Raw genomic sequence first — 22,279 nt, 5'->3', positions numbered from 1 at the left:
TTAAACAAAAAAAGTATACCTTCCGTGAATGTCAAAGTACAGACTATTTATAGCACATGCCCACATTATCAATTATGTATACTTCATCCTTATTTATTTGAATGCTGTATACATCTAACGTATTTGGTAAAGATTAATAGTAATCAGCATTGTAATGATATAGCGGAAAGTATGCACTGTAGCCAGGTTGAACTCCTCTGGAATAGGCAGCAGCTGCATAGTGCTTGACTGTTGGAGTCTTCCACTCCCACACATCGCATAATGGCAGAGCCGCGAGCTGAAATTCAGTCCTTTCACACACCGCACCTGTACTATCAATGAGCCGTAATGGCTGCAGAGAGGAGGCCAGCAGCACTCGTGTTCAACCTCAGTTGAGTTGTGTTGTGGTTATTAGCCTCTGGACCAGGAGAAGGGCTAAGGCACGAGCGACAAGCGGAGAAGGAACAATCGCCTTCCCACATTTGTGTACAATAACCAAGAGCTGACACCTCGGGCAGAAAAGAAAGAAAAATAATTACATCTGAAGCCGTCAAATGTCTCGCGATATGAAAGACGGCCCCTCTGGCGATATCCTCCATTTAGAGAAGCTGGATGAGATTTAGTCTGTTAGAGCAGTCAAACAAAAGCAGCCAGGTGTTGCTCATTCTCCAGGTGTTAGGTAAGGTAAAATACTCCTCCACCCATTCGCAAATGACTCCATAGCTCCGGGCAGAATGAAGGTAGTACCTGTTCATAACTACAAAGTAATCATACATCAAAACGCACTGACATTCTGCATATTTCACAGATTTCATTTTGCTTTGCTTTTTTTTCCCCATATACTTTCACTTCTGAGTGAGGTCATCATTTTTTTTTTTTTACAAGTTCTTTTGCTTGCTCTGTCCATGCAGAGCTAATCAAGGCATTTAGAAAACACACAGCTTCATCTACTCCTCATGTACTTTCCATATCAGCATCTCGGTGAGATTCCAGGTCCCACATCATCTTTCTGCTCAGCAGCAAATGATGTTTAGCTTGGTAGAGCGATGCACCCAGTGACAAGTCTAAAGGCAACACACTTCTCTGCTCTATAACTGCAAATTGAAAATGATTCGTAAAACAATAGATATTGATTCAGACCATGGTTAAATACTGTTGTAATTCCATGACCACTGTAAATAATAAGGGCTCTGCAAAACTCCACATAGGACATCCACAAAGCTCAATGAATCTGTAAGCTATTTTATTTTTAATCAAGTTTGTATGTCACAACGAGCCTCCAGTCTTATGATCATGGGTATATCCGGTTTCCATGGTGCAGCCTGCTATGAACAGGTGCCTGTACTTAGTTGATTGCTGGCTTAAATTAGACATGACATGCCTATTAACTAGAAAATATCAGCACGCTCTCGACTGGGGTCCTAACATACAGCAGCATCAGCATCATTGTATTAAATTAAAAGAGTTAATTAATACATTCATGACAAACAACGCCTCCGTGAAACAAAGCAACAAACCAGTGGTGGGCAAACAAGTACAACTGCCCATCAGTCAGTTAGTGATAATGAACTAATACAAAATATTACGTAAAGCAAATTAATACAAATTGATGTTTTCTTTTTGTTGATGTGTATAAAAATATATAGGAAAGTATAAATATGCATTACATTACATAAAATGACATTTTCTGTAAACTGTGTGTAGTAACTAATAGTGTGTGCTTGTTTTGCAATACGTTAATATTGTTTCTCATTTCTAATTTTGTAAGTATACTACTTTTTAAATGTCTTCATAAAGCTTACATAAAGTGCAGTATTAGGTAAAAGATTAAACTCTCAGTCAGGCATCTGGATAGTGTCAAACATTGACTGCTATATTCATGAAAATATCTGCTGGCTGTCAGTACAGCCCCTGTGCTGCACACCATTTCCATCAAAGCGTATCGCAGTAATATGGCACTGCAAGATGGTACGCCAGTTGTGCTCATCACATTTTACATAATGCCAAGTGTGCATGTACGTACAGTATATGATGTTGTTTTCCATATTCCTGTCCGCTAGACAGCCCACAAGACCGAAAGGTCTCGTGTCCTTGTTCAAGTGCAAAGCCTCTATATCCGCATGATTATTTTAAGAGGACGTATCTGAACGATCAGAGCAGCAGGTAGAGCTGAGCTCTGATTATGGGGACGTGACGTTAGCACAGTTCAGCAGATGCCCGTGCTCTGGGAAATCAGAGATTAGAGAGGAAATAAGGCCTTCACAGCTGCGAGCCCGCCTTGTTTTCCTGAAGGTGAAACCAGTTTACGTCTCGCCACATTTGCTCCTTCGTTTGATTTTGAAAGTTGTTTTTGCGCTGACAACTGTGAGGCATTTCCAGCCCATTAGAAATACAGCAGGAGCTTGTGGGGTTCGGGTATGAAATGTCAACCTACGGTGCACTGGACTGGTAGTGCAATGAGAGGACGATCATTCCTACTAAAGCATTAACTCATAATGCTTCATGCATGTGCACTGAGTTCCTTCTTCAAAGGGATAAGCTTTAAGCACCAGCACATTAATAAATAGTTTTGTGAATGAATGTAGCCCACAGATCCCAATGGGCTACAGAATATACAGTGTATTACCGCATGTAGTAAGTACTGTAATAAGCAAAAAGTAAACTGGCAAAAAACCTTCCCCCTGATGTTACTTCTGAAGTCTACAGATACGTATGTCAAATCAATTGTACAAATGCTCTTGCAAATTGCAATGAAAAGCAGCATATTTTGTATTATCAGCAAGAAATTCACATTCACACAAATAGGCTGGCAGTTATATCCCTGGGGACGAGACAAGACGAACAGAAAAGATAAAAATGAACGTTGTGGGAGGCTCTGACTGATGCCTCATTCCATAGCTGATGTACAGGTATACTGTTTTGTTCACTTACAATTGTGTTTGTCAACACGTTTTTACACAGTGTTTTCAAAGCAGTTTTTTGAAGAATTTATAGCAGATCGGTTAAATTTGAACCTTTTTTCTGTAGATAATTCAGCAGTGGTATTCGTCCCATTTCAAGACGGAGCAAAATAGCTGTAGAATGTGAATGAGACGTGTCTAAAATCTGGTCTTTGTATTTAAACCTTTCTATGGTATGGAAATATGCACATTTCATTTTTTGGAGGCTTCAAGTAAACATTTGTTCATATTCATATTCATGTTAAATACATGATAAATCAAATACTTTGATTAAATGTGTACACACTCAATTTAAGATGAGATTTGGCTGCTGGGCTGTCAGTGAGGCCCGGTGACTCCAGCTGTTGTTTTGAGGAAAGAGGCTTTGGAGCGGTTTGTGTGTTTCACCTTTCTGCTTGCACAGCCTGTGTGTGGTGTGGTAGGAGAGACGGGAGTCACTGAACCGTGTCCATCCAGTAAGCCCGATATTACCAGATTGTACCCTCTTCTGCAGAAACGCTCTCATTAGTGTCATAGACTTCAAGGTTTTTGGTTGCCATAGTTGTCCTTCATTAACAAAGTTGTGCGTTCACAGTCTCTGGTTAAAGAGTTTTAAGTGTATCAAGGCTCAATGAGGAAGTGATTTTATGTTCTGCATCAGAACATCTAACCACTAACTACCATGGGCTAGATCAAGCTGGCAGCAATTCATTGGACAGAGAGTCTACTGTTGGCCTGTCCTATGGCATTTGGCCATTTTCATCAACATCACTCCGAATGTTATCTCTTGCTATACACAGAGGAAAACATCTTTTTGCATGCCTTATCCAGCCCTGGATGTGTTCCACTGTTATGTCCATACACCCAGCAGCCATTGCATCTAGAAGTGACATCTGTTCATGTGGGTGGTGGTCCTAAACCTTCACCATTTCAAGAGTGCTACAATAACATCAGATCAGGATGAAACAGTTGTACACTGTCCCCTATGACAGGAACTCTGAGGGTGTCAAGGAACTCAGATACCAATATGAAGTTTATGAAGGTATATGTGAAGGTTTAGGACTACCACCCACCTGAACAGATGTCACTTCTAGATGCAATGGCTGCTGGGTGTATGGACATAACAGTGGAACACATCCAGGGCTGGAAAAGGCACGCAAAGAGATGTTTTTCTCGGTGTATAGCAAGAGATAACATTCGGAGTGATGTTGATGAAAATCTATGGCCAAATGCAGAGGACAGGATGGATGGGCCATTCTGATACTGACAGGCAGACAATATATGTGCGAATTACTGTATATAGTGAAAATATTGCTTTTTGGTATGTATTTGTTATTGATTGTAATGTATTTTCAGTAATTGATTGTATTGTTTTTTTTCTGAATTACAGTATATTGCATTGTGAGAGCAAACGCCAAATACTGTAAACACAAAAATACTTGTGATTTGTTTCTTTATCATATATTGTTTTACATTACACAGTAAAAATAGTTATTCTGGGTTTCCAATATAGTAAAACATTCATTAATTTACAGTTTACTGTAAATTTACCACACTCAGTCATGACATCTATTGTGAGAGGCAAACCAACAGATCAAATTTTTCTTTAGCTACTTGGCTTGAAATATTTGTGGATACAAAAATAGAGGAAAGGGAAACACATAATATATGTATTTAGCAATGCTCCAAGTTGTTTGTGTTTTGTAGTTCATTGAACATTGAGTGACAAAGTGGTCTTATGGAAGAAAGCATGTGCTATAGTTATGGCAGCAAGAGTCACTTTTGGGTGAAATATTAAGTGTTTTGGTGGTTGAAGTGCATTTTGCACCAAATGTTAACTGATCTGCTCAGGTGTGTGTTTCAAAAGCACACTGTGTGAAGAGTTTTGAAAAAGTGGACATGGTATTGAGACAAGTGTGAAAACGATTGTTAAAAACTGTAACTGCTTGGAAGGCTAGCACCAATGTTTTGAATTTGATGCGAGCCATGACAGGCAGCCAGTGGAGGGAAGTAAGCAGGGGGGTGACGTGTGAGTATTTGGGAAGGTTGAAGACCAGACGAGCTGCTGCATTCTGGATGAGTTGGAGGGGTCTGATGGCAGACGCTGGGAGGCCAGCCAAGAGGGAATTGCAGTAGTCCAGGCGGGACAGAACCATCGCTTGGAATTGAACTCCTTCAGTCAGAATGCTGTAAATACTGTATAGTACCTGTTGGTTTGCCTGAAAATCCTCACTATTGAAGCCACTGTGGATCTAGGCAAGTTTGGTTGAACCCTCAACCTGCTTCCCTCAGGGACAGACCATGATTTACCACATGATCAATGACTGTGGCTCTAATTTCATCAGACACAACTGTTCTTGCTCTTCCACAACGTCTTCTTCCTCTACCTCTGGCAGCATCCATTTTCCCCACCAAGGCGAAAGAATGCAAATGCCAATCCAAAGGTGGCCCCTTTTGTATATGTGGTAACGGGGCACAGACAACAAACACCTGGGTAGGTTGTTCACTGAAATGACAGCCAGGTGTTTCAGCAGTACATATACAGCAGTAATAGTGGAAAAATCTCTTCAGTGACAACTACATCTATATTTACCCTATATACATGCACATGTCAATGCAAGTATGATCACTTTTGTATAGATGGTAACAAGGCTGCAAACAAAAAGAATTGAATAAACTGAATAAATTTAATAAATTCTGCTCAAATCAGAATGATCTGTCTTACATATTTCAAGCATATAGTTTCATTTATCTGCCAAAATGCAGCATATTTCCTTCCACAATGATCAGAATTTTATTGGGTTTTGAAATGAAAGTTAACTGTTTTGAATGAAGAAGTGGTGATTGAATGCCTTTAGTGTGTGTGTGTTTGTGTGTGTGTGTGTGTGTGAGAGTGAGAGTGTGTGAGTGTCTGTGTTTGTGAGTGTGTGTGTGTGTGTTTGTGTGCGTATGTGTGTATGTGTGTGTTTGTGTGAGTGTGTCTGTGTGTGCGTATGTGTGTGTGTCTGTGTGACTGCGTGTGTGTGTGCGTGTGTGTGTTTGTGTGTGTGCGTGTGTGTGTGCATGTATGTGTGTATATGTGTGTGAGTGTGTTTGTGTCAGTGTGTCTGTGTGTGTGTGTGTGTGTGTGCGTGTGTGTGTGTGCGTGCGTGTGTGTGTGTGGGTGTGTCTGTATGTGTGTGTGTGTGTGTTTGTGTGTGCGTGTGTGTGCGTGTGTGTGTGTGTGCATGTATGTGTGTATGTGTGTGTGAGTGTGTTTGTGTCAGTGTGTCTGTGCGTGTGTGTGTGTGTGTGCATGCATGTATGTGTGTACGTGTGTGTGTGTGCGTGTGTGTGCGTGTGTGTGCGTGTGTGTGCGTGTGTGTGTGTGTGTGTGTGTGTGTGTGTGCGTGTGTGTGTGTGTGTGTGTTTAACTTGACCTTACAGTTCAGGTTATCCTTTTAGGGGCTTATACCAGGTCCCATTGCAGCGTGAGGTGAGAGAAAAGCAGACGTAACTAATCTGTCTGCGGCTTCAGCTCGACGGAGGCTGAGAGCCAGCGAGGCGCTGCAGAGGGAGGGGAGGGAATGACATTTCGGCCTGCAGTTACTGGGGATTAGACAGGCAGCCCAGGCAGGAGGGACGCTTAAGAACGGCAGCGGCAGAGGAACCGGGACGCTCCCTCTCTGACGGAGCCAGCAGGCTGCTGCTGCTCTCCTGCAGGGGGGCTGCGTTCTGCTCCCATTTTCTGTGCGGTCTCCGATGGAAAAGATTCCATTCTCCGGATCTTATCCACCCAGACTGCAGCGCAGCGCCTGTAGATTGTTCTCCTTCTCTGAGGAATCCCAGTCGGAAAATTACCATCTGCCTACACTGGAGTCCTGGCAGCGGAAAATTGAGTGAAAATTATGTGAAATGACAATAATGTGCAGTAGATATTTATTTTTCATCATGTACTACTTTCTTTCTCTGTACTTTGATTTCTTGTCTCTTTTTTTTGCGGTTTGGATAACCCAGCAGTTCTCTCACAATGGTTCCATTGACATCTAACAATGACATACAGCATCGGTCACAGGGGAATCGGGAAACAGACTGCCATTTCTGAAGCAATGCATGTTTTTCACCATTCTTTAGAGCCAAGATGAAGGCAGCTTGAAGAATTGAAGGTGCTATCACATAATACAATCACAAGCCTAGGCTGTGAGCTCACATGAAGTCTTAGTGTGTATCGGGTCATACATCTGCACATATATTTCACAAGGTGTGGGTGTTGAATCCACTGGGGCATATTTCGTTGATACCTGACATTATGAACATGTACACACATACAAATGACTCATGAGCCCACTGGAATTGTAAACTGAGTCCCACCTGTCATTCACATGAAATGTGCAATAAACCCCAATGCTTGTGTCCATATGAGCAATGATCACATGCAGATCTGCTACAATACAGTTGCACAACTGTGCGGAATATTAGAACAGTAGTGTAGAATATAATCATTACTATAATAAAATGTAAAGTTGTTGTATACAGTTGCCAATTTAATAATAATTCTGGTGTGCTTGCTTGCAGTAATAATATCAATAAGAAGATATTATAATATCAAGTGGTACGAAAAGTCTTTTTTTTTTTGCATTTGCATTTGCATTTGCAAAATATCACTTTCTTCCTGATAATAGTAGGCCTAGAATGTGACAATAAAATGAGAGTCTGAGAATTTCTAAGGACTTAGAAAAGTAGAATTTCATTCCTTTCTTCATAGTCACTTAGTCAGTGTCTTGTGCGGTAAAATATTCCAGACTAATGCATTGCCATTAGACTTTCAAGCAGAAATAATTCACCATTATTCAAAACTTCTTGAACTCTCTTTCAGGTGCTTGTAATTGAGCTTGCTTCAGAACTTCTTCTTCTGTTGTGATGGCCATTCATTGGCGTGTATTCTGTGTGACTGCACTTTCCATAATCTGTTTGGAATCACAAGGGTGCAGAACGAGGGGAGCACGGGGGTCACAGTGACCAGACTCTCCTGATGATTCGCTGTCAGAGCCTGACAACAGGCTAGACCGTGCCATTCCGTCCAATCGCCGCCCTCCTTCAACACACACACAAACACACACAGCCCACTCCACTTTGTAAATTTTCCTTCATCTAGAGAAATGTATTCAATATTTCACTGAAAAGAATGCAGAGAAAAGAAAGACCTGCTCTCGGTTTCATCACGCAGCGTGTCAGCGTAATAACGAACTGTAATCAGGCAGGAGACGATTGTTAATTGCCTTAAAATGTGTCTTGTTATGCAGTCACAGTGTCATTATATAAATAGTTGTTCACGAATGTGCATCTTTGTCAGTTTATAATTAACAATGATCTATTATCTTATTTCCTGCTGTGGTTATGTCTGACAGAAACATGAAAGTATGGTGATATTAAAGTTTGTTGGTGTAACTCTTTGACTTTTTCCTGAAAATATATTTCCTTCTATTTTCAGTCAGTGTATGTGGCTGAAAAATCATTTGGTTGATTTAGTCATTTTTCTCCCTGCACCTACTCTATTCAGATTGCCAGCCCAGTGCATCAATAAACAATTGCAACAGCATCAGTTGGTCATAAAATGGCAGCCAAAAGTGGAGTGAGAAACCTGCATGCGGTGAAACTTAAGATGGCCTCTGCTTATCACTGTTATTATGTGGCACTGGCTGTGACACATAATCACAAAGCCGTCAAAGGATAGACATTTCCTCTCATGTCATGCAGCCTTGTGTCCATACAAATGAGTAAGCATTAATACCTAGCGCCCTTCTCCTCAAAATGTACGGTGACAAAGTGGTGTGTGCCAGTTTTTTGACATGTTTATTAGTATGGAGGTGAGCCTTGCTCTTGTTCAGAATAAAGCCCTGTTAGGTAAACAGTGCCTTGTCTCCGGAGATAAGGTCTATCAGGGTGGACAATCAAGGTAAAGTATCTCATTAATAGAGGTTCTTATGGTGGTGGAGGCTCTTTGCTAACCTTATCTTCCATCACTCGAAGTGCGGAAGAGCATAATTTGTAGGAATCTGTGATTGCATTTGTTCCGTATGCTTTAAAGTACGCCTCTAATATCGCTTATGTGATTTCATCGCAGAAAGAGAACTTTGATACTGAGGGTTAATATTTTCTCGGGATGAATGATCATATCGGGATTTGAATTGGCTAATAATAGGCTACATTATAAGACCCTTAGCCATTAGCCAATTCTGATACAACCCCAATATAACCAAGCATCACTAGGAAGTACAACAAACGTATCCATATTGGCCAATAAGCTAAAATTATGACAGCCTGATATGATGAGGTGACAAGTATTGAATGCGCTGCTGATGATGCAGATAATATGAACATAGCGTGCTCCGAAAGTTTATCCCGTTGTCATCTGAACCTCTTATTCTTTTATTTATTAATGATATACCCTTTTTACCAGTCAGCCTTGACATGACACAGCCACTTTCCTGCCTATGATAGATCAGTGTTTTGTGCTCATAGAATTACCAACATCAAAAAAACATTAATTTCACTAATCGACCACCATGACTGACATACCTAATGTCAAAATGTTTGGTGGGATGATACAGAGCTCATGGGTATGCTGAGGAGAACACATGTATAGGTTTTAGCGGAAACAGCCTGACATATCGCTGGTGTTTGTCCAGGTGGGAGGAATCCCGCCTACAGAAACATTTGATGATTGTATAGTTCATACTGCAGTGCAGCACACACACACTCGAGTTAAAGGTACAATAGGTAAGATTTTTGTGTTAAAACATTGTTACAAGACTTTTGTAAATCCCTTCTTATCATTGAAAAGGCTCACTGACATGTTGACTCACCCTCTGCCTGTGTTTATAATCCTTAAATTCAGATTTTAAAATATGCATCTGTACCAAAACATAGTATAGCTGTACAATAATTCAAGCTCATTGGTTGAAAATTGGTTCTAATTGTCACAGCCAATGGTGTTTCAACGCCAGCGCGTTCACAGGGAAGGGGTGGGTTAACAGTGTTGTGGTTTGAGTGTGTTTGTTGCTGTAATTCCTCTCTTGACTGTTAGAAGTCCGGATTTACCTATTGTACCTTTAAGTTGTAAGGGGATAAAAAAGTTGCAGAAAGAAATGATTATACAAGTGTTCTCATCTGAGGCTCAGTCATACATTTCATATTCGATATGGCTTTCCCGAATTGATTTTGGTTTCTGCCCTCACTGAGTTGGGGAAAACGTAGGGCACAGTTATCCGGAAATTACATTTTTTTAAATGTTTCCTACTATTTCAAAATAATCAGCCCCCATAAATTACCGGGAATCAGTCAATATGGGTAGGCAAATAAATGTGCTAGCAGCACAGAAAATGGTGGTGCCCTTGCCCCCTTGCTAGTTAAATGCAGCATGGTGTTTTGGAAGATCTCTAAAGAAATAAAATATATCCCTGACCTCCCTTGCGCTTTCTTTCCGGTTTACTTCTGTGGAATCTTTAAAGAAATCACAGTTGTGTATGCTTGTGTGATACTGAAAGTGCAGCCATTTACATGTGGGTATTGTATTCTGGTCTTACACTTTGCAGTCTCAATGTAAGATTATATCTGAAAATATTTAATACTGATCACTTATCTAGTTGCGTGTATACAATGCTTCAAAAATTGAACAAAAAAGTAATATAAAATAAATACAATTGTTTATTAAAATATCGATGAAATGAAAATAATCAAGGATAAGTTTGCAGGCAAGTTTTGAACATAATGATGAACTTGTTTGCAAACAGTAAAAAGTTCAGAATTCCTTTCTCTCTCTCTTTTTCTAAACAAATGTAGCAAACACTCTTCATTTTGCTAAACTCCCTCTGAGACAGCACAGAGATTCAGAGGATCTTTCTTGTATGAGGTTACTCCTCTCTTCGCCTCTGAAGAGGTGATTGAAAATTTCCACTGATGTGCTTTTCTATTGTATACTCGCAACACTGGCATACAGAGTCCCTTCAATTTGTTTTGCTGACAGAATCTTTCCGTTTCTTTTCCCTGCAGAATAGCTCCCTGTGGCTTCAGTCATTCTATGACGAGCTGTACTCAGAAAAGCCTGCTGTCACAAAGTTGTTGTTTTTTATCTTGTAATCAATTTTTATTTTTTTTATGTTCTGAACACAACAAATACAGAACGCAGAAAAAGAGAGAGTTCAACACAATTTTTGACACATCATAGATTCAAAAGCAAGTAACAAGGTGTTATTTGATTACTTTAATAAACCTTTGACACTACATTGGTGTCTGACTTTGTTTGGGGGTTGCATGGAGGGGCAGTGTATAGTTTCTTCATAGCCAGAAGGTCCTGGGTTCAGAACAGTCCAATGACTTGCAGGTACAGCAAGGCTAATTGGAGGCTCTAAATTGCTTATTGGTCTGAGTGTGTCAGAGAATGGTGCGTGTGACCTGTAATGGATTGGCAAATTGTCCAGGGCGTATCCCTGCCTCTCATCCAATGCATGCTGGGATAGACTCCAGACCCCCAGTGACGCTGACCAGGAATAAGTGGGTTATGTAATGGACACATCTTGGTTCATGGTTAAATGCAGACTCAATATCCTGTTTCCCACATGGTAGACGTTATTAACTCCCAATCAAAAAGATGTGCCAGCTTGGAGAATGATGTTATTATTGTATATTAACCACCCTGCCCTACTCTCCCTGGAAAAAAACAACAACATAATTCAATTTTCAATAATTATCACAGCAAAGTCATAGTTCAAATGACAAAATACGTCACTGATTTCACAAAGGAAACGAACGTGCTTGAGCTTTAGGTACCCGCCCTGGCAAACATCACAGATGAATTACTGTATATACAGAAGACTGCTAGTGGGTGAATGGCCTTGTTTTTCAGTGTATATATTTGTGCCACATGGTTGCATTAACTGTCACATAACTAAAGTAATGACAACGCATATTATATAATGTGTTCATATTGTACTTCTTGTTTCATACATAGTTGCAACATAGTTTTTTAAGAATATATGCACAACAGCCACTCTTTCATTCTGCCCAATAACCTAAGCCAGAGGTTCACTAACTTTTTTCTAATATGTCTCCAGATGAATGTTAAAAAATTTACACAACCCCAACACCCCAGCCACACACATACCTAATGCCTATCAACACTGTTTAGCTGTGACCATATTGGCAATATACCACTTTTCATACAATTCATTCAATTTCTTTATTATATATTACTATTATATATACTATTATATATTACTACAAATATTACTATTCTGAAGTTCCACATAGAAGTCTACATTCACCCTCTTTTTTTTTCAGCCGACTCATCCTCAAATAACGTGACCCCACATGGACATGGGGGCCAACCCTGGAACCCCTGGCCTCCGACATACTCTTTACCATTTACATTTTAGGCAAAGGAACAGTACAAGCTTCAATCCAGTCGAGCTGAAAGCTGGCTTTCTTATTTGGTGGGCTGGTTGAGAACACATAGAAAAACAATTCTGAACTTTACTGACCTTTAAAGAATAGGTTTGATATCAGTCCTGTAGACATTTTAAATGAGTACCATCAGAGTCTGCAGGTATATAGGGTCATTAGATCACTGCAAACCACTCAGTCTGCTCTCCAAACTTATAATGATTTATTCATAAGCTCACCAAAGTGAGTTTTTGAAGAAAAGGTTCAACACCTGTGTTAACCTGTAAGACAAAAACCTGAGCACAAATGCTGATTAAAGACACACCAGTGATTTATACCTTGGACAGAAACAAGTATAAATACACCTGCTAAATCATTTCATTGAATTTTCCTTTGATCTGCATTCGATCCACGGTACAACAATAAAAATATCAAAACATAGCTCCTGGAAACTATACTTAGCAGAAGAGAAAACAATCTTTCATCATAGAAGCCATGCACATTGTACTCAGGTGAGATGGCTTTCAAATCATATGTTGACTTAAGGTTGGATCCGCTATTGAATTAGCCGTGGTGCCAGCAGGCTGTCTTTCTTATCCCACAGAGAGTGGCAGGGTGCCGTGCCCTCCATTTTCTGATGTAAGAAATATGCAATATTTACAACACCAGCATTCCTAAAGTCTCACCAAATCCATCTCGGCATCTGGATCATTCCTTCGTGTGTATTACAGTAAGCTAGTCATCCCAAGTTTAATCTAAACAATTTAAACAGCTGTGATTCTCCCACATTGCTCTCTCATTAGAAGTCTAGAACATTTATTGTCCACACTATAAATACAGTGATTTAAACAATGCAAAATATAAAACAAATTTCAACTGTATATATAATTATTATATAACAAGAGCAGTGTGCATTTCAACAATTAATTTTGCTTTTGGATTTAGTGTTATTACCTTTAAACTCAAATTATGGTCATTGCACTCTGTGCATCTTATGGTCATTGTACTTTGTGCATTGGTGCAATATTAAGTATCAGAGCCAAATGACCTGAGGTAGCTTGATTTAAAATGTTCCTTACAATCCAAATAGCCTTGGAGTTTCATGCAGTATAAACTCGGTAGGTGGCAAAATGTCCAACATTATCATTGCAGGCCACTTTGTCTTGTAATCTTGGCAACCATGTCTACTGCGCAAACTGCTTTCAGTTCACTGGCGTGAAATGGCACACAATTGAAAATAATAGGCGGTTGACTTCCGCTGAAGCATTGAAGCTCAGTGGAGTCCCTTGCCAACCCGCCGTGTGGACATGAGTCCTGAGCGTGGCAGTGTCCGTGTGGACAGAGTCCCACAGAGTAGGGCATGAGCAGCCATTTTATTCCCCCAGGAGGGAGGGTAGTGGTGTGAAGGGTAGCCTGTCCTTCACAGCTCATGAGTGCCCTCTTCTGGGCAAATGGGACCCTGCAGTACCCATTTGCCAGGTGCCAAAGCAGCCCGGTTGGTGAACAGCAGCATGAAATTAATCATTTCTGAAGGTCTGCGTGCCAAGCCACACATGCCTGAACTAATCAGGAACTTTGCAATGAACATTGCAAATTGGGGGGCAAAGTTTTAAAATATGTATTTCAAAAGCATTGAGAATATATTTCCATTGTTTGTTTTGTGGCTTGCCAAAGGTTTGTGAAGTATGTCATTATTGTTTTTGCACAGACCACAAAGCTAGATGATTGGATATATTTAAAATTTGGTATTCTTCATTTGAATTTCCTAGGAAACAGTGAAAAATATAATATCAAATTGCATGAAATAAATAAGGATTACACATGAGATGTCTTAAGTCTGTTATCCATTTATTTAAAATGACACATATCCTTTGTCTACATCAGAATTATTGTTGACTGCAATTCACAATAGTTTTGTTTCCCTTATCACACTAATCTGTAAACCTGTACGGCAATTTAGTTCAAAGAGAGGAAATGATTCTCAAATGGCCGCCACTTAATCAAACAAAAGTAAAAACAGTCACCATCTCTCCTCTCCAACAGCCGTCACCATGAAGCTCACGCTGGCAGGCTGTGTTCGTTTCCCACCTCCTGTTCCTCTCTCTCTAGCTTAACTGTGCCACCATTTTGTTTCCTCCACCTTCCCCTGTGACTTTGAATTCATACAGCCTTGGCTTGTTACCGTTCATTTCTCAACCCATTGGCAGTTTCACAATGATATGCTAGTACTGCTGTCTCAGCTTCCAGACTGTAAAACACTACTGCTTTTTCTCATTTTATCTCCAGAATGAAACGACTCGTTCTGGAAATATTTTAAATCTGCAGCTTTGCCCGTCTTTGAATGTGGGGTGGGGTCTTATTTGAAGATATTAAAAAGCACAAAATGAAGATAATTTATGAAAATACAGTACTGATAGGCCAGTGAGCTGTGATCAAAGTACCCTCAGCTTCAATATATTGTATAAAAGATGGTATTAAGGATAGTTTCGCCCAAATATTTACATATTTACAATGTTTAAATATATTTTTCAATATTTAAATATTTACAATGTAGTGCATGTACTCCAGTCAATACAAATATTATGGACATCACATTTATTACAATCTAAATAAAATAGCAGGAATCCATATACTTTATAATTTATTGAAAGATCATTTTGTGGAAGCTGGCAGAGGGAAGCGGGTTTTTGGTCTGAATATCATGGTACTGGCTGCAGTTCATTATTCTCAATTCACCTGAAGAGTCCCAGAATCAGTCGATACAAAACAATCCCATTGCCCCAAAGATTCACCATAATATTTCACCATAGGTATGATGTCATTTTCAACATAAAAAGGCTTCTTTATTGGCCTGTATCCCTCTCCTGACCTGTGAATGCTTGGTTTTGCTTCTTCTGATTTCTTTGTCATTCCCCATGTCATTTTAAACAAGGATTAAACTGGAAGGCATTGAAGGCCATAACACAGTTATTTAAGAGTGAGACAAACATACATTAGCTTGTTAATATAGAGTTATGGGCGGCATGGATGGAGCAGTGGGTAGCACTGTTGCTGCACAGCAAGGAGGTCCTGGGTTCAAATCCTGATCGGCCGGGGCCTCACTGTGTGAAATTTGCATGTTCTCCCCGTGTTGGGAGGTTTTCCTCTGGGTACTATGGTTACCTCCCACAGTCCAAATATATGCAGGTTAGGCTGATTGGAGAGTCTAAATTGCCTGTAGGTATGAGTGTGTGAGTGAATGGTGTGTTTGCCCTGCAATGGACTGGCAACCTGTCCAGGGTGTATTCCTGCCTTTCGCCCAATGTATGCTGGGATATTATTATTATTTCTTTATTTTTAATTGTTAAACATTGTAAACATAATTTTACACCAAGCCTGAATCACTCTTCTTAAAGCCACTTTATCAACACTTCCCTGTTCAGAATCACACCGGGTATATTGCAACTATATAACTATGGGTACAGCATATTGCTATTTTATACCCATAAAGGATATCTCTTATAGACAGATGGCTCACAGACAGTCCCCATGACAATGAACCTCAGTAGCCCCTACTGGAAGCTGAGTAACTGGGTATTTGATAACCAGTAAAGACTGTCTCATTCTCCTCTATCATTCAATCAGTCTTTGTCTCTCTTTAAGAAGACTTTAAAATGTAGCTTTGGAAAACATTAGAGGAACTAATTTAACTCATTCAAATAAGTAAACATGAATATGAACATTGTCAAAGACAATAATGCCTTCTGAGTGTAATAATCACTTCTTTAAGTGTTTTGATTTGCTCTTCAAAGTGACGTCTTTAGAAGAGGAAGCGATGATTAGAGAAAAAATAATTATAGTTATTATGTCAAGTTTTGGCATCAATTTATGAAGGAACTTTTTTGATGGCAAAATACGGAAAGTGTTTTTACTCCAGGGATATTAGTCATGATGCTGTACATGAAGCTTCATATCCAGAGTTGGAGAATGATTTCAGAGGCCAGCATCCTCACCCTGGCCCTGTTACACCACAGCAGTTCAGAGCTGCTCACTGGAACGAGCAGAGCAGGCTTGGCTTTACCGGATGGCACATTCTGCGCCATGAATCCGGAAGTTCGCATCCCGCAGTAATTCTCCATAAATCCATACTGCCCATCCAAATGTAGTCATAAGATCCTTCACCCGCAGTAATTCTGTACAGTGATATTGTAGCCACAATAAGATCTGCACAGTCGTTGGGCCCTTGAGCAAGGCCCTTAACCCTGCATTGCTCCAGGGGAGGACTGTCTCCTGCTTAGTCTTATTCTCCATAAATCCATTCTGCCCACCCTGATGTAGTGATAAGATCCTTTACCCACAGTAATTCTCCATAAATCCATTCTGCCCGTCCTGATGTAGTCATAAGATCCTTCGCCCGCAGTAATTCTGTACAGTAATATTGTAGCCACAATAAGATCTGCACAGTCGTTGGGCCCTTGAGCAAGGCCCTCAACCCTGCATTGCTCCAGGGGAGGATTGTCTCCTGCTTAGTCTAATTCTCCATAAATCCATTCTGCCCACCCTGATGTAGTGATAAGATCCTTTACCCACAGTAATTCTCCATAAATCCATTCTGCCCATCCTGATGTAGTCGTAAGATCCTTCACCCGCAGTAATTCTCCATAAATCCATTCTGCCCATCCTGATGTAGACATAAGATCCTTCATGGTGATCAGAAGACTGTGGGCTGGTATCAAATTCTTCCCATGCCAGGGATCAGAACATACCATGTTGTTTGAGAAGGATTGACCCAAAGGTCACCTTCGCCCTGATCTCCGAGAACAGGACATGAATAATGAGATCCAGGTCAGGCCAGACATTGTGATTCCTGTCCCCTGCACAGAACCCTTCTTTCTGCCGGTGAAAGATAATTTGGGCCAGGGTGGAAACCTTCTTTCCTCTCAGTGCCAATTCAGTTCAGTCCAGACCAATTTTGGGATGACTGGGGGATTCACACACTACTGGAAGATGAAGACGTTATTCACAGACGCAGACCTGAACCTGCCGTTACTTTTTCGCATTCACGCAAAAACTGGAATGCATGAGAACTCCATTATATTGCCATAGCAACAATAAGTATAATTCACATAAAAAGGTAAAACAAATCATGAAATTACAGTCTAAATATAATTCAGCTTTTATCGTAGTCATTTAATTGAACAGCTACTTCCAGTTCACCTGATCATAAATACAATTTGTACAGATTTTGCAGCATCTATGTTAAACATTAATATCATAATTTTGTAGAGACAAACGGTTGTAGTACGCTCTGGGAAATAAAGACATCTCCAACAATTATTGCAGAACTACATCTATGTTTGTCCCAGTTTTTAAATGACTGCTATGAACCACATGACTTCTCACATGGATGACATTCCTCAGTGAGTAATGGTATTTACTTCAAGTCTGAGGACAAGGACTGGACCATTCATGTTTTTAATTGGGTGCTAGCAGTACAATCATCACAACCAATACCTGTTTAAAATCATAATTATACAAACAGAAACACTATGTTTGTCTTTTTCCAATATATACTAAAACAGATTTGTTTTAAACATATTAGCAGAAGATTAATTGTGATTTGGAAAATGTTTCTTTACACTCTGGGTAGGCTTAGTTATTAATAAGACCTGAAAACAAACTGCATTTCTTATTTTTTATTTGTGCTAATGCCTTCATGTTTTCGGGGGCATTCACTAATAGTAATTATGCAAATGACATTAGCTGCAAACAACCCATTTAAAAATTGCTGGGTGAATTTTCAACAGATGCCTCCCTTGTTGCAGTGTGATTTCAATATGAAGACTGTGTGCCAACAGGGAAATGGATGGCCAGAATCCAAGAAAAATGCCCCAGTAAAGATCAATATCTACAGAAAGGACGAGGGAATAGAGGATGAATAAGCCCCCACACAGCATAAAACATTCTTGTTGATGTGGAGGCAGGCAAGCATCGGTCTAAATTACAGCAGCAAAGCACAAGGCCTGTTAAACAGCTTCATTTTCAGCTGTTATTGTTGATATTCACTGTGTAGAAATGTCACTCCTATCTGCCAGTATCCCAGTTCTTGGGATCCTGAATAATACAACACATAAGTGTGCATTACATTGTTAGAATCGAGTGCAATTTAGAAAGGCACTGTTTAGAAAGTAAATTCACACAAGCAACACAAAGACAGAAACAGAAATTTTCACACTGAGTGAAACTGAATGATATGAATCACACAGATATAATAATTAGGTGTAATAATTAGCTGTGCGTGAAGCTACCTAATTGAATTAATAATCCCATTCCAGTCGCAGCCTGCTTGACATAATTAACTGGGCTAACCGCAAAGAGTGGTGCTGCCAACTCAATTCACACTGAAGCGCCACATGGAGAGGAGTTTCAGCAAAAACAAGACCACATGAAAGATTCAGCCCACTGGCAAACACCCTGTACACTGAGCGTTTACTGCCAGAAAAGCTTTCTATCTCTGCAGTTTACAGTTACTGCTCTGTAGTCTTATGTGGTCAATCAATTATAATAATGATAATAATAATCGTCATCATCGTCATCATCACGATGGAACCATGGACCATCAACTGGTCAAAGCAAAATCCTGTTTTATTCCCCACAAAATGACACTGGATCATGGTTTGTACACTGTTGTACATTCATTAAACTGTGAAAAATATCTGAGAAGTGCTGTTATTGTTTTATCTGAGCAGTAACATAATGTTTAACAATTAAAGGACAATTTTAAAAATGAGAAAGTATTTTATACAGCCATATATGCTATTAGAATTTCATGAATATCAATAAGCAATCTAAGACAAAGAGTGCCTCTCCTCGCCAAACAATTAAGACGCTAAGAGATGTAAAAAGAAGAAAGGTTGTCTGAGTCAATGAGGAACCAGCCGCAGTGGCACAGCTTCACTGGGTGATGAGTCACTTTGAAGTTTGTCACGGTGTCGGACGTGATCAGCTGTTCTGGCACCATTTCCTCCAGCTTCACAGAGGATAAAGAAGGACAAGACTCAGGTACTTAAAAGCAGGTTTGAACAAGCTCTTCAAACGGAGTCATTTTTTCTCCAAGTTAATGATAACCTTCAAAGACACAGACAAATTAGCAGAGAAATCTGGAGGAACTGAAGGGCGGAGGAAGAACCGTTCATAGTGCGAATGGGTATTTAAGGATGATAAGATGAAGTACGTGTTGACAAAAATGAATATAATGAACAGGAAAAAGAAATGAAGACAAATGGCTCATTCAAAGACAGGGTGGCTAGAACACTGTAGATGAGACAACACAGGTTCACCCTCCTGCGATACACAAGGAAGACGAGTCAGTGGCACTATTTCAGTACAGCTTCTAGTGTTGGGTTTGGTCCATCCTACTGCATATAACTTACCCAGTTCCATCAAAGACCTGTGTTACAAGTCATCTAAGTTTTATATACTCAATAGCTGCGGTAGGTAACAGGGGGGTAAACTGTACTGCATTCATCAAGTACTCATCAACAAATAACTAGGGGATAGACAAAGACTGATAGCTTGATCTTGGCATTTCCCAATTAGCATTATAGATAATTTAACTGAATGACCCAGCTTGGGTCATTGTCCCATACTGCTTGCAGGCTATCTTTTTCAGGGGAAGGCTCAGAGATAGTTGCAGGAATCCTTTTTTTCCAAACCACCCTTCCTAGCGGCCAAGTTGGGAACATACTGTACTTGCAGCCACCCAAATTCTACTGGTGCGATATGGAGCCAAGCACCAGAAAATCAACTGCACACAGATTGAATGGCTGTGTCGTTTTTAACTGGATGAAACAAGATAATTCCTTGAGAAAAACGTGGATGTTAGAAAGCTAGAGGGTGACTGTATGACTGAGGGCTTCTCATTCAGAGCTTTGAGAGCTTGGGAATCGATATAAAGCAGAATGTGAATGCAGCCTGGTTAATTGGCAAGAGCAGAGGAAGACAGGAGGGAAAAGTGTCAGTAAAATAAATAAAAAAATGTCAAGGAAAAGTAACGTTCAACCACAGATTTCACACCAATCGTCGTCACAGCAAACAATGCTGCAGAAAACTATTGCACAAAAGCCCCCCGAAAAGAAAAGGAAATCCACATTAATTATTTTACTTTGCTCTTTGATGAGGGCTCTTGTTGCTTCCAACAGTCCATAAATTGCATCACCGCACTTCAAAAGCTCCTTTGCCTCAGCTAATTTAAAAAACGTAGGTTTCAAAAACAAGCGTACAAACCTTAAGTCCAGACATTAACATCCTTTATTGTATATAGCAGCAAAGTATTCAAATCACCAGGTCATTAGTTGCCATATGCTTTCAATGAACACTAACAATGTACTCTCCAGTCACTTTGCTATTCTGCTCACGGTTCTTACCTCCCCTGGTACTGGGTCCTCCACAGAAACAGCTACAAATCTAAAGTAAATGTGTATAACCTATTATTCAACACCATTGAACCCCACCCCCCACCCCCCACCCCCTCTGCTCCTCAAGAAAACACTGCAATAGAGAATGCGGGGCGGCATGTGGGAATTGGGCATATGTGGAATTATAAGCCCTCCAGCTAATACTGTTATAACTCGAAAATTCAATTTGTGAGGCAAAATAGTAATTAAAAGCAAATATTTGCATGGTCACACATTGACTTTCTTTAACTGAAGAGCATTCTGGAGGATTCTAAATGTGTGGATTTTACATGAATATGTAAAATCCACACATATTATATTTGTATTTGTTCACATTTTTCAAAAGATGTGATGCAACTGCCTGCAGGATTCAGTTATCCTGAGAAAGGAAGGGGACAGACTTCCTGCCAAACTATTTGTTGTTTGTTGTTATCATTGATCATAAATAAATAATTAAATTCCTTGTACTGCATACTGTATATTGCACAGAATATTTTATAATAATAATGGACAAAATGTATATGTCATATAGATCATAGTGTTAGCTGAGGCACTTCAATGAATTCAATGAAAATGCCTTGTGCCTTGTGTATGTTATGAAAGTGGGTTTCCAATCGCAGGCAATGAAAAATGTCAGAGGCTGTCTGGTTTCCTCCTTGAGAACATTCTGTGACCAGTGTGATTGATGGGAAGCAAAAACCATTGCCTTTTATCTCTAATGTAAATACAGTATATAGCGGAAGTTCTAGGAGTAGGTGAATTATGTATAGGCCACATCATCCTACCTTTTATTTGAAAGGTCTAATTTAGCTCATTTTCACACCTGCTCCTTCCTACCGTTTGAGACATTTGAATAAATGTTTTCATGTCAAATAACAGACAAATTTCTTGTCACAGAATACAATGAGTGACGTGCCCGTGTCATGTCATGTGACAAAAGACATTTGCTCATTCCAGGGGCATTCTGGGCCCCCTTAATGAATATTGCTCTGTGCCCCCCTTATTAATAAAATATGCGGGCCTTTTCCTGATACCCCCCCCCCCCCCCCCTCCCCCACTCAAGCTGTGGGCCCCTACAATCTTCAGCACCCTTCATCCCACTAGCGAAGGCCTGGTTGCCTTTCATTTTGTCTACTGCAGCTTTACGCTTTGCATTTTAAATCCACATTGTCTTGTTACTGACACTCTTGATCCCAGGCTGTGCTGTGCAAAATTCTTCTTCTGTGGTTTGTTCTCTCGCCCATCTCAAACAACTCTTTTGGCCCGGGGTTATCGCCTGTTCCGTTGTAGGGCCCAGTGTGCCCATGTTACGATAAATAGGCCAGCAGAGATATTTTTGCTTCTTTTTCAGTGATATAAACAGTTTATTTCAAAAATAAGAAAAGAGTGCAATGGCCGGCATAACTAAACACCTCAGCAAATAAACAATAAGAAAAAACACATCTTTTTTTGTTGTTTCTGTGAAAGAACTCCTTCCCTGTCTCTCCTGCAACAGGAAAAAAAGAA

The sequence above is a fragment of the Conger conger genome, chromosome 8 (assembly GCF_963514075.1).
Source record: "Conger conger chromosome 8, fConCon1.1, whole genome shotgun sequence".
NCBI classification, from domain to species: Eukaryota; Metazoa; Chordata; class Actinopteri; order Anguilliformes; family Congridae; genus Conger; species Conger conger.
The sequence above is the reverse complement of the archived record's forward strand: the minus strand, read 5'-3'. Positions refer to the sequence as shown.